Source organism: Heloderma suspectum, chromosome 5 (genome assembly GCF_057233095.1).
Source record: "Heloderma suspectum isolate Gila_16-S chromosome 5, 16-S_ref, whole genome shotgun sequence".
Classification (NCBI taxonomy): Eukaryota; Metazoa; Chordata; class Lepidosauria; order Squamata; family Helodermatidae; genus Heloderma; species Heloderma suspectum.
Genome location: NC_139462.1, coordinates 140,072,737 through 140,084,754, shown reverse-complemented (window position 1 = coordinate 140,084,754; position 12,018 = coordinate 140,072,737).

The following is a 12,018-nucleotide window of genomic DNA, read 5'->3' as shown; positions in this document are numbered from 1 at the left end:
TATCTGGATTGGGCTTGGGAGGCACAGTTTTAAAGTGGTTCTGGTCCTTTCTGGAGGAGCGGTCTCAGAAGGTGATGCTGGGGGACTTCGGTTCAACCCCGTGGCCATTAGCCTGTGGGGTGCTGCAAGGTTCTATCTTGTCCCAGATGCTTTTTAACATCTACATGAAACCGCTGGGGGAAGTCACCAGGAGGTTTGGGCTGAAATGTCATCAGTAAGCAGATGATACTCATGAGCTCTACCTCTCGTATCCATCTGCACATACCAGGGAGGCTGTGGAACTCTCGAACCAGTGTCTGGAGGCTGTTTGGGGATGGAGGAGGGTGAACAAGCTCAAACTTAATCCAGACAAGACGGAGGTACTGTGGGTTGGGGAACCAACTACTTCAGATGGAGGTTTACAGCTGGCCTTAGATGGGGTTGCACTCCCCCTGAAAGACCAAGTGAGCAGTCTGAGAGTCCTCCTGGACACTGAGCTAACTGGGGAAGCCCAGGTAATTGCGGTGTCCAGGAGTGCTTTTTACCAGCTTAGGCTGGTACGCCAACTGCGGCCCTATCTAGAGAGGACGGACCTTGCCTCAGTTATCCACACACTAGTCACGTCCAGACTGGACTACTGTAATGTGCTATACCTGAGGCTGCCTTTGAAGACGGTTCAGAAACTCCAGCTTGTGCAGAATGCAGCCGCCCGAGTATTGGTGGGGGTGATTCGATTCGATCATATAATGCCTATACTGCGCCAGCTGCACTGGTTACTGGTGCATTTCCAAGCTCAATTCAAAGTAGGGATGTCAGAGAATTCCACCACGGATCTCGGGGAGGCCAAATGCCAGTGCATTCGGCCCCCCGAAATCAGTGGCGGAATGGTCTGCCCCCCCACACCCCCCCGGGACGGGACTTACCTTGGGCAGATCTTCCTCGCGGCAGCGGCTCCGGTGGCGGTTCGGCGGCGGTGGCGGCTGCAGCGGCCGGTCTTCCGACCGGCTGCCGCCACCGCCATTTCCAGTTAAAAAAACAAAAAAACCTGATAGGCTACGTAAAGATTTACGTAGCCTATCACGGCTACATTTTTAAAAAACACCGTGATAGGCTACGTAAATGTTTACGTAGCCTATCACGGCTGATTTAAAAGAAAGAAAAATGCATGCACGCAAATGGCGGCGCCCATGGGCGCCGCCATTTGCATTCCTTATTTTGGCACGTCTTAGTCTACGTAAACATTTTTACGTACTGCGGAGCGGAGCCGGCTGGCCAGGATTCGGTGGGGAGGGGCGGAGCACCCCCCCCCACGAATGTCACCCTTCAAAAAGGTAAGTGACTTTCGTACATCCTTAATTCAAAGTGATGGTTTTGACCTTTAAAGCCTTAAACAGTCTGGGACCAAGTTACTTCAAGGACCAGCTACACCCATATAGGGATGTCAGAGAATTCCGCCTCGGATCTCGGTGAGGCCGAATGCCAGTGCATTCGGCTCCTCGAACTCCGTGGTGGAACGGCCTGCCACCCCTCTGCCCCCCCGCAGATCCCCCCCGGGACGAGACTTACCTGGGGCGGATCTTCTGGGCGGCTCCGGTGGCGGCAGCTGGTCTACCGACTGGCTGCCGCCACCGCCATTTCCAGGCTTGTGTAAAAAAAAAAAAAAAAAAGAAGACGTGATAGGCTATGTAAAGATTTACATAGCCTATCATGGCTAGGTTTTTAAAAAAACAACAACGACGTGATAGGCTACGTAAAGATTTACATAGCCTATCATGGTTGGGTGGGTTTAAAAAACAAAACAAAACTGTGTACGCAAATGGCGGCAGCTATGGCTGCCGCCATTTGCGTTCCTTCTTTTTATCGTCTTAATCTACGTAAATATTTACGTAGACTATGATGGCGAAAATAAAGGGGAACGCAAATAGCGTAGTGGGCGCTATTTGCGTCCTCTTTTGATTCGCCATTTTAGCCTATGTAAAGATTTACGTAGGCTAAAACGGTGAATGAAAAAGGGACGCAAATAGTGCCCTTTATTTTCGCCATCATAGTCTACGTAAATATTTACGTAGATTAAGACGGCCAAAAAGAAGGAACGCGAATGGTGGCGGCCGTAGCCGCTGCCATTTGCGTATGCGTTTTTTTTTTTTTTTTACCCAGAGCCCTCCGCGGCCGGAAATCTGGCTGCGGACGGCTCTGGCCTGGCTGGGCCTGGCCGGCTGCTCCGCAGAGCTGCCACAGAGCACAGCCGGCCGTTCGAGGATTCTGGGGGGAGGAACGGAGCTCCTCCCCCCCTGGCGAGGATTCCAGGGGGGAGGGACGGAACGCCTCCCCCCCCCATAAACATAATCCGCGAACAGGTAAGTCACTTTCGTACATCCCTACACCTATATCAGCCTGTCTGCACTTTAAGATCAGAAAGAGAGGCCCTTCTCATTTGCCCACCCATGAGAGCAGTCAGGTTGGTGATCACACATGAGAGGGCCTTGCATTGGCCCCACACCTTTGGAACAAGCTGCCATCAGAGGGCTGCCGTGCTCAGTCATTGCAGACTTTTAAGAAGGCCTTGAAAACATATTATTTTACCTTGGCCTTCTCTTGATATGACTGCTATTTTTGCTGTTACTGCTGCTAACGCTGTTGGTTTTTATTGTTGGCTTTTATTGTTGTTTTTATTGTTTTTATGTTTTTTATCGCCTTTAATATTTCACTGTTTTTATGTATTTTATTGTTGTAAGCCAATATGGGAGATATTTTAAATAAATAAATACCCCCCTCCCCTCACAACAGATCTAAAGCTTGTCAACAAAATATCTTTTAAAACTACAGAAAAATCCAGTTCACACATCATCCTTCCTGTCACTGGGGAAACAGCAGCTCATCAAACCTAAATACCTCTCTCAGTCTTGTTGAAGTGTAAGGTCATAATGCACAGAGGCAGCGGGATCTGGTACTAAGCCCCCAGTGCTGTTGCAAAGAGCTCATTCCAGTTCTCCTGCACTGGTGATCCCCAAGTGATGGAGAAGTGTGCATGGGACACGGGCATGACCAAGGTCAAGGGTGTTGCTGACCCTTTAAGACCGTCCTAATGGTTGACATTAGTCATGAAGTTGCCACAGCATTGTGCTGTCTTGGAGCTGTAGCAATGAGGTGGAGGTGGAATATTTAGTGACAAGTGGGCTACGGTCCTGCCCTGCCTATCCCACAGGAGATGCTGCTACATAGCTGTTGCAGTGCAACCTGTCTGTGCTGCACCCACCACAGCTAAAGATTGATTCAGGCTGCCAGAGTGACAGCTCCATAACCATGAGTGAATGTGCTATTTATTATTTATTTAATTTATATCCTGCCTTCCTGCCAAAAACTGGTGCTCAAAGCAGCTGGTACGTTACATGTATTATATGAGCACTAGAAAAACAGAATTATGCTTCCCCACATCTAGCAGCTAGTTCTAATGAGGACGTTATTTGAGGGAAAAGCAGACCCCCGTGTATAAATACAAGAGGCCCTCATTTTAACACAGCTATACACCGCAGCTCATAATGCAATTTACTTACTTATTTAAAACATTTATAAGCCACCATTTAACTCAGCCCTTCCAAGGCAGGGTACAGCAGAACTTAAAACCCACAAAACATAATAAAACAATGACCAAAATGGAAGGTCAAAATTAATAGTTAGTTCCACTCTTTCAGTTATTTCACTGAAAATCATTCATTGTGACCATTTGATCTGTGGTTTCTGTCTATTTTCCACTGTGCCTACATTATCATCTCATCCATTCGGAGAACTTTTTTGTTTTGTTTTTAATCCCCCTTGATAAACTTCCATGCATGGGCTAATGTCCCAGAATACATTATTTATCTGCGCTTAACCACCAAGAAATAATCAGAGCATACAAACATCAAGGCCCCTCTTTCAAATACACAAAGCCTGGTGAAAATTAGAGCTAAAATTCACTCGCATCCATAAATTGCTTTCAAAATTCTCCTATGAATTTGATGTCAAATTTGAACCAGATATTATCTGGAGAAGATGGCCAGGGCATCAACCAGAATTGTTGCTGAGGGGACAGAGAGGAAGAGCCGTAGTCCTGGAATGTTGGAAAGCAGAGGTGGGCAACTTGTGGTCCTCCAGATGTTGTTGGACTGCAACTCCAATCTAGGGATTTCCGGCGCCAGGAAATCCATCTCTCCTTTGGCCCAACGGAGTTCTGCAGTGTGCCCGACTTGGCTCTCATTCGCAGGCCAAGCTGCGGGCTTTTCCCAAACTCTGGAAAGTTTTTTCATATATTTTTTTTAATTTGTGCAAATAGAGATTTGTGCAAATTTTTAAAAAGAAAAGAAAAATCTGTGACCTGGCCCAACTTGATACAGATTGAGTTGGGCTCCCTAGCAGAAAACAGACCAAAGTCCGGGGAGCTGAACCAAGGGAAGCTTGTTGAGCTCCACCCCCCAAAATGGATTCCTCCAACATCCCTCTTCCCATCAGCCCTAGTCAGTATAGCCAATGGTGAGGGATGACGGGAGTTACAGTCCAACAACATTTAGACAACTTGCCCGCTATTGTCATAAAGGGAGAAGCGAGATGACTTGGTGACAGACTGAATATGGGAACAAAGGTAAGAGAGGAGTTGAAGTTCAAGCCAAGGCTACTTATCTGTTCAACTGGGTGGATGATGATCAGGAGGGGAAGCCCTCTGCTTGCATGACAATGTCATGTGATGTTTATTTGCTGTCACTGATCACCAATACAAAGATGGACCCCATAGCGTTCTCCTCCTCTTGGAGCCAGAACTGTGGTGGGAAAGACAAGGGAAGCAGCTAAGGAGACTGCTTCAGGTATGGGTTTTTTTTGGGGGGGGGGGTTCTAGGTGGTAGGATGACTGAAAATTAAGGGGGGGAAATCTGTGTACCACTTTTCTGTGCATGATCCAAAGCTCACAATCAATTCTGAACATACTAGTGAATTTGTAACACGTCGATCCAGGCTTGCTACAAAGGTGAGCATTACGAATGGCTGAGTTTTGACCCACAAGCTGACTAATTACAAAATTCAGCAGCATTGCTAGTAAAGAGGTCGAGCTGGGTGTCATCTGTGTGAAGGTGGTACTGCAAGCCATTTGATTTGATAAAGTCACTCAGGGACAGTGTCTAGATAGAGAAGAGCCGCTGGCTGGGGTATGCTGGGAGCTGTAGCCTGACACAGCTGGAGGGCACCAGCCTGGGGAAAGCTGTCCTAGGAGATAAAGGGAGTCTGGCTGGAAAGCGTGGTCAACTGCATCAAGTGGCATGCGTATGGGCAACCATGTCACTGGTTTCATGTGAACATGGGAAAGGACATTTTGGCAAATATCATGAGTGCACATTTACTTCACTACACTCCAGAGCAGCAGTGCATTAAAATAAAATACTGTGCAATGAGCCAAGTTAATTAATGATGATGGACCAAGTTCAGCCCAGCATAGCTGGGCATATTGCCTGCAATAAGACAAGAGCAAATCTGACCCCTATTTTAACATGTATTATGTTTCCTATATGATGACCTGTTCGATATAATCAGTCAAATTTCACTATTCATGTTAAATAAACAAGCAACAGAGCAGATACCAAACATGATACACAGAGCAGATACCAACATGATTCCAGGCAAATACAGCCAAAGAGGATTGAATACTGAATTTAGTTTAAGAAAAATTATTATTCATATCCAATATATTTTACTGTTTGCTTTTGCAGCACATGATACATACACAGGCCAGAAGAGATCAATTATATACATCCCATTAATGCCAGAGCTCAGTTTTGTTTTTGTTTAAAAACCCACTTATTCAAAATTCATAAAGATGAGAGACAATATTAGTTCTCTCCAAAGTAGAGGAAAGGAACAGATGTTTGAGAGATATTTAAGGTATTAAATTCCATTATGACCTTATCTTTGAGATAAAGGTATCCTTGAGGCATATTTAAGATATTAAATTCCGTTATGAGCTTTTATTTGTGTGAGTGGCACTAGTCCAAATCTACACATGCCCAGTGGCCAAGGTGCCATTTGCATAGCCCCACCCAAATGTGGGTACTTATGCAAAAGCCACTGCTGACTGTACTGTCTTGATCAAACATCTCTGTTAGTTTATTGGCCCTCCTCAGTTGTCATTTTCCTGTCTGGAAATGTCTGAGTTTGGAACTCCAGCTGGGGGTGGGGGGAGTGGTTGGGTGAGGGAGCTGCAAGATTAGGCACCCCTCCTCCTGCCCAGTTTTGCAGCTTTTAAAAACAGACTATGCTTTTTGTGGTGGCAGAGGTGGGGCTTTTGTTTTTTAAAAAATATAAGGGGATGAATGTACATTGAATTGAACAAATGCACACAAGGCGTTAAAAAAAATTAAAGATGGTGGACAGCCTGCCTGAACTAGGTGGAGTGTGGCAAAACTGATGACAGCCACAGTGCTGGAGTTACTGGATGCCTACTCTTTCCACAGGCACAAGCTGGGCTCACCCTGTGTGAGACAAAATTAAAACTGCAGCCTGTTTTCAAGGTGCATTTGTATACACCAGGGGTGTTGAGCCTCAGGCTCCAGGGGCTACATTTGCCCTTCCAGGGATCCCCAAATGACCACATCCCTTCACTATGTCACCAAATGGTTCCTGCTTTCCCCCGCCCCAGTGTTTGGCCCCGTCCCTTGCCTTCAGCTCCTCCCACCGGTAGAATGTGGCCCAGGAGAGCTTCTCCAAAATGGAAATCAGGATGAAAGATGTTGTGCACCAGTGGTATACCCCTTAAAGGCCACTTCACGCACTATGATTTATGTATTTTATTTATTTATTTATTTATTTCTTACATTTCTATATCGCCCAATAGCCAAAGCTCTCTGGGCAGTTTACAAAGATTAAAAACATTAAAAATACAGGATACAGAAATTAACAGCCATTTGCATAAAGAACACACAAACAGACAATATACACAAGGCAACCTATATCTAAAACAACTTCAAACAAGCAGTCTCAAGCAAACAACCATAACCATAAGACAATCCAGGATCAATTAAACCATATCATATGCTGCCAAATGCCTGGGAGAAGAGAAAGGTCTTAACCTGGTGCCGAAAAGATAACAATGTTGGCACCAGGCGGGTCTCAGCAGGGAGATCATTCCATAATTGGGGGGCCACCACTGAAAAGGGCCTCTCCCTTGTCGCTGTCTTCTACACTTTCTTCAGAGTAAGCAGCTGGCAGAAGACCTTAGATATTGAGCATAGTGTACGGGTAGATTCGTGTCAGGAGAGGCGCTACATCGGGTATTGTGGTCCCAAGCTGTGTAAAGCTTTATAGGTTAAATCAGCACCTTGAATCAGGCTCAGAAACATACAGGCAGCCAGTGCAAGCAGGCCAGAGTCAGTCTTATATCTTCAGACCTTCTTGTCCCCGTTATCAATCTGGCCACGGTCAGGATTCATTTTGCCCCTCCTGAACTTCAAATGCCAAATCAAACACAGACAAGAGAGTTCAATCTACGGCTTTTAATCCATTACTTCAGTGGGTCATACAGATACAAATTCTCTGACTCCCAGTCTACAAAGGAAATGCCTTCAGGGGGATGAAAAGATAGCTACAAAAGTTGCCCACCATTTGAAGAAAGGCGGGCTCACTATCCTAACTTAAGGGGTGGGTGCAGGGAGATCTCCGTCTTTTGTGAGGCCTCTAAGCACAGCTGTTCACGCTGGGCCAATCGGGCAGACCATCTAAGCTCTGCCCCGGCCATCTCTCTCTCGGCTCTGCGTCTGCACCTGGTGTCTAAGAATTCAGGCTCTCCAAGCCCCGCCTCTCCCTGTTCGCTATCTCTCATTGCGGGGGGTTGAAGGGGGGCCCTCTCCGTCCAGCTGGGCCTTTGAAACCTGATGAGTCTGCCTATCCATGTCTGGACAAGCCTGGGAAACTTCCTCCCCCATGTTTTGCGGTTCTTCAGAATCTGAACTACTCTGCTACTCCCTGTACTCAGAGGCGACCCTGACAACCACTGCATTTTGCACAAGCTGCAGCTTCCAAACCGTCTTCAAAGGCAGCCCCACGTAGAGCACATTGCAGTAATCTAACTTGGAGATTACCAGAGCATAGACAACTGAAGCCAGGTTATCCCTGTCCAGATAGGGGTGTAGCTGGGCCACCAATCGAAGTTGGTAGCGTAGAAGGCACTTCATGCCACTGAGGCCACCTGAGCCTCAAGTGACAAAGATGGCTCCAGCAATATCCCCCAAGCACCACCTTCAGGAGCTGACCATTCAAGTAGGAGCAGTGCCTCCCACTCCCAGCTCAGACAATCGTCCCAGAAGGATATCATGGTCACTGGTATCAAAAGCCGCTGAGAGACAGATCTATATCTATGTAGATATAGATATCGCTGTGATAGTCCTAGCATCCTGCTCTAGACTGGGTCCTGGCTCATTGCAAGCAAATGTAGGGAGCTAAGCAGTAGAATAGTCAGTTTGGCAAGCAGATGTTTAAGTAGACAGGTTTCAGTCCAATGTGGTTGAGGCTAAGGAAGGTGTGGTAAAAAAAATCCAGGCAGAAGTCAGAACACAGGCAGGCGGGCAGACAACAAGGATCAGACAACAACAGGAGCGGTCAAGGTAACAAGCAAAAGGTCAAATACAGTAAATCAGTCAGGTACCTTATGTAGTACAGAAGCAGGGTCAAGAAACAGTCCAAGGGTCAGTAGCACAGAACATCCATCACAAGGCACAGGAAGCAAGGCAGCAAATACTAGAACTGGCAGAGACATTGTTTCCAGCAGTTCTCAAGTTATCAGTGAGAGCTGATATAGATAAAGCTGCTAGAACCCTGCCCAGTACTCAGTTGCTTCCCATTAAAGGTTTGTCATGTCTTCCTCATGAGGAGGGCCCAGCTCTTCAGTAGGTGAGCCTTTCTTCTGGCAGCCTTCCTTTCGTGGACCTTAAGGTGCCAGCGTTCTTGGGTGGTAGGTGGTGGCCCAACATCTCCTCTGCCTCAGAAGCTGAACTCTCAGCCGCTCTAGGAAGCATATTCAAAGGCCTCACCCCTGAGGGTCCCAGACCATTTTGGCTAGTGCCAGGGTCTCCTGAGGGGCCAACTGGCTGTGATGGTTCTCTGACTCCTCCTCTGAAGACAACACCAGTGGTGGCATGACACCTGGGACCAGGACATCTAGCTTCCTGCTGACAATATGCCCAGGTTTATTTTGGCCTATTGTGTGACATTTTCCCAAGCAACAAAGCATAGTGATCATTGTGATATGAGCTGTTCACATCTCTTAGAGCTGTATAAATCTCACAATGAAAACAGTGCACAATATAAAATTATGTAAGTGCAAAAGATTATGACTGGGGCAGAAGAGCTGGCAAAGCATTAAATAGTTTTAATAAGCTATTAAACTATGTTAAAGTCTAGTATCTTAAAGAAAAGTCAACAACATCATATGACGAAAAAGAGAAACCACTGCTACAAATACACATTTTTTTCCTTCATCATGTAACAGTGGTAGGTTTTGATTAAAAGTCTTGAAAGTTACTTGTGGTGTCGTTTTAATGGAATTCCAGTTTCTGTTCATCAAGATAAATTATTATCTATCATAATGAAAAAGGAAATGCAGTGCTGAAGTGTCTGGAATCATGGCTTCATTCCAGCTCACTGTTGCCTGTGCTTAAGTCCCATTGATTTCAATAGGACTGAAGTATGATAGCTTTGGGCTGGATTGCGGCCAGAATATTTTCAACATAAAGTAGTGAGTTAAAAGGTGAGCATCCTTGACGGCAATGTTCCCATCCGTTTTCATGGGATCAAGATTCAATTGTAATCTATTTTCTTAACTAGCAAATCGGCTCTAAACCCTGCTGTGCTATGCTGGAGCGACTGGCCACTTAGCCGAGAATTCAATTTCTGACAGTGGTTAATCAGAAGTGCCACAGTAGATTAGCCAAATGCCCATCTAGCCCAGTATCTTGCCTCTGCTAGTGATCAGCCAGATGCCTCAGGAAAATTCTCAAGTAGGGTAAGGTGTTAATATCCACCCCTTCTTCTTTGTCTTTAGTAGGTGGCAATCAGCTATAATAACAATTTGCCCTGGGGTGCTTATCTAATATCTTTCAGATATTTGTTTGTGTGTGTTTGAAATTCCATAAGAAAACCTAATAATGTTTCTGTATTCACGCTCTCCACCTCATTCATGTGTCACCTTTCACCCCTTATGTTAAAAAGGCCCAAGTATAAGCAAGATGACCCAACACTGCATTGGAAGTAGTGGGGTTGTTCACTCTCACAACGGTGGGAGAATTTTCAAGATAGATGTCAAAGACAGGAAGGCCATGAGGTTCTGCCTCCCCACCATCATTCTGAAATCTGACTTGGCCACTTCAGTTTTTGAGGCCTTCTGGAAGTACTGCTGATTATTCATTAATTCAGCAAAGTCCGTACAAAGTATTTTCAACATACAATTATTTATCAACAGCTGGCTTTAATTGCCATCTCTTCCTGGAGAAAGAAACCTCAGCAATTGCTCATTTGCATATGTTAATTTATTAAAGTATTTGTAAATATAATATTGGCTAACACAGAGTGAGTGTAATAAATAAATAAATACAGTAGGCTTTAAACCAGCCAGATGCTTCCCATCCAAAATGGGAAACATTTTCCAAAATTTGGAACAATTATAAAGAGAAGGGACTGATTTGTTTAAATTCCGGATCATTTTAGGGATGGGACAAAACTGCTCATTTTTTTCACGAGTTGTGGAGAAATGTCCTGTATATAACTGTAGTTCTTATGTAATGTTTACTTTGTGTGGCCTCTGTGAAGTTACAATGTATCTAATTAGACCTGAGGCCTTGTTTTGTTACTGTCACAGGCCTGTGTAGTAGTTGCTTAGTGATGTTCTGAAAGGGGAGAGAGAGACAGTCACTTTGAATATTGTTAGATGGGGCCTGGATCATGTAAATCTGATTCTGATTGGCTGGGGATTCTACCTAGTTGGAGAGCGCTGTTAGGAAATGACAGTTAAGGAGCTGACAGTTGACAGTTCAGAGTTAGTCAGTCTGTGACGAGTGAAGCAGAATGTCTGTTGGTTGTTGTGTGATGTTATAGAAGGACTAAGAAAAAGCTGAAGAGAAAGTGAGCAGCTAAGGCCTGAATACTAGGGATGGATTCACCTCCATCCGGGGCTCATGGGAGCTCAATGAGCGGCCACCTTCACTCACGCAGCCTGGACCTGCTTGGTGAGCTTCCATGCTCCCCCACTCCCGCCAAGCCACGTGAGCCACCCCTACTCTGTGCAGTGAGAATTCTGGCAGTCAAGCCCTTGTGTGCACAAGGGGTTTATGCACACAAGGGCTTGATTGCTGGAGTCCTCGACATCGTGCATTCCCCAACTGCTCTTGCTATTTCCTCCTTGCAAGGAAGAGGTAGCAAGTGCAGTGGGGGCACACACCAGGGGCAGAACGGGGACAGGATGAGTCCTTGGTGTTGCACACGCCCCTAGCATTGTCGGTATCTCCTCCTTGCAAGGAGGAGATAGAGGGAGTGTGAAGGGGGCGCGCCAGGCCGAGGACTCTGGCATTCAAGCCCTTGTGCGCACAAAGCCCTTGTGCACACAAGGGCATGACTGCCATGCTGGAATCCTTGGCGCTGCACCCCCCCCCCACTCTTGCCATCTCTTCCTTGCAAGATGGGGATGGCACGAGCAGTTGGGGTGCGCACGACGATGACAACTCCAGCTTGCTCCCGGCAGCTTGCCGAGCTCTGGAACGCTCAGCAACCAGGTCTGTCAATGCCCCATGGCTCGGCGAGCAGGGCCTGGGGGGCCAGGCATGGGGAAGTCTGCCGGCCTCCTGGACCAAGCCAGGCCATCATGACATCCCTACTGAATAGTAAGCTAATGTTTTTCTAGGGGATAACCACATGTGGCTGGTGAAGATCAGGAATAGGGAGCAGGTGGCTGTGTTATACCAGGAGGCTGCCCTAAGATCTTGCCAGAAGAAGGGTAAACAAATAGGCAATATAAACCTAGATAAACTGTCC